Here is a 2,288-nt window from a genome sequence, read left to right on the forward strand (position 1 = left end):
TTCGAGTGATTCGACGGGATCGCTCGCAGCCCGATTGTCTTAGTGTTTCCACTGGTACGCTATAGACCAGTTTGTCCTAGGTGTTCTTTTGGGTCACCGAAGACCAAATTTTGTTCCTACGGGATCACATGTTGCACGTGTTCGGAAACGTGCCAGTTTTTGGGTACCATTTTCAAGACTTTAATAGGAAGTTAACAGGCACCTAGCTGGACTAATAGTGGTTCCCTTACTGAGTATTTTATACTCACTCTTTCCATTTCATTTTTTTTCAGCCAGAGGTAGAGGTAAGGGCAAGGGCAAGTTGGCGAGCGACCAGAAGTGACCATGGCGAGCCATAGGGATCTTATGCTTCCGCTTCATTTCGTAGTTCAGGCTTTAAAGCTTCATTTCAGTCTATTATTTATTCGTTATTTTATTTCTTTAAAATTAGATAAGACCCGAGTTAAGATGTTATTTTTCACTTATCTCTAATTGCAGTTGTTTAGGCTTTTAAATAAAAAAATTTGCGGTTTTGTTTCATTCTATCCAAACTTTACAAATTTCTTTTGTCTTTTAAAATTTGTAATGGCTTCGACTTAGTATAAGGAGTTGGGTCGTTACAGTTGGTATCAGAGCCTATGTTTTAGGTTCTGTAGACTGACTTACGATGTAAGTCTTTGTTTTATTTTGTTTTATTTTGATTTGTTTTACCCCTATGGCTATACGGTCCTTCGTCACTCGCCAGGTATGTTTTAAGACTTTGTTAAATGTTATGGTTACAATCTTCCCTGAATAAAATGAGTGTAGTTAGTATAAGTGTTGTGGATGTTTTGTGAAAAGTTTCTTCTGGTCAAACTTTAGGAAAAGATGCCGCCGCGCAGAGCTGCACGTCGAGGGGGTGGTAGGGGAGGCAGATGAGCTAGACGTATCCAGCCAGAGGAGCAATCTGTTATGCAGGCAGCCAACCCTAATGCACCTGTCACCCAAGCGGATCTCGCCGCGATGGAGCAGCGATATCAGGACATGCTACAGGCTGCTTTAGCACCTTTTCTTGCTGCCCAGCAGACCCAGACCGCCCTTGTTCAGGCCCAGACCGTCCCTCCTCTAGCCCCTGTGGGAGCTTAGCCCGCACCGGTCTACTGTCGACTGAGGCCAAACACCTGAGAGACTTTAGGAAGTACAATCCCTAAAACGTTTAACGGATCCATGGACAACCCCACCAAGGCCCATATGTGGTTGACCTCTATAGAGAAGATCTTCAGGTACATGAAATGCCCTAAGGACCAGAAGGTTCAGTGCACAGTTTTCTTCCTGGAGGACAGAGGCACCGCGTGGTGGGAGACTGCTGAGAGGATGCTAGGTGGAGATGTCAGCAAGATAACCTGGGAGTAGTTTAAGGAGAGCTTCAATGCTAAGTTCTTTTCTGCCAACGTAAAGTATGCGAAGTTGCAAGAGTTCCTAAACTTGGAACAAGGCGACATAACGGTAGAGGAATACGACGCTGAGTTTGACATGCTGTCTCGTTTTGCCCTTGATGTAATGAAGGATGAGGAGGCCAGGACCGAGAAGTTTGTCAGAGGTCTCAGACTAGACGTCCAGGGTATTGTTCGAGCCCTCAGACCAACCACTCATGCAGGGTATTGTTTGAGTCTGCATGAGAGAGTTGATCCGTCTAAGGCTGCCAACAGAGGGTCAGCCCTTGGACAGAAGAGGAAGGTGGAGTCGCAGCCTGACTTGACACTACAGCAGAATCTGAGGTCAGGAGGTGTTTTCCAGCGGCATCGTCAGGAGCTTACAGCAACTGAGAGAACCTTGAGAGAGCTACCCATTTGTCCTAGCTGTGGGAGAGTCCATGAAGGTCGTTGCTTGGCCGAAAGCGGAGTTTACTTCAGGTGCAGGCAACCAGGGCATATCGCTGATGCTTGTCCTCGGAAACTCATTGAGACTACCTCGCACCAGCCTCCCGCTTCCCAGCAGGGAAGAGTTTTTGCCACTACCCGTCAGGAGGCTGAACGAGCTAGTACAGTGGTGACAGGTATGCTCCCAATCTTGGGACACTATGCTTTTGTGATGTTTGACTTTGTGTCATCCCACTCATTCATATCCTCTGTGTTCGTTCAGCATGTTGGTTTAGAGGTAGAACCGTTGAATGGTGTTTTGTCTGTTTCTACTCCATCTGGGGAGGTTCTGTTGTCTAAAGAAAAGATAAAGGCATGTCGGGTAGAGATAGCAAACCAGATGTTAGATGTGACCTTACTAGTGTTAGACATGCAGGATTTCGATGTAATCCTAGGCATGGATTGGCTGTC

This window comes from Cucumis melo, chromosome 4, assembly GCF_025177605.1.
Source record: "Cucumis melo cultivar AY chromosome 4, USDA_Cmelo_AY_1.0, whole genome shotgun sequence".
Lineage (NCBI taxonomy): Eukaryota > Viridiplantae > Streptophyta > Magnoliopsida > Cucurbitales > Cucurbitaceae > Cucumis > Cucumis melo.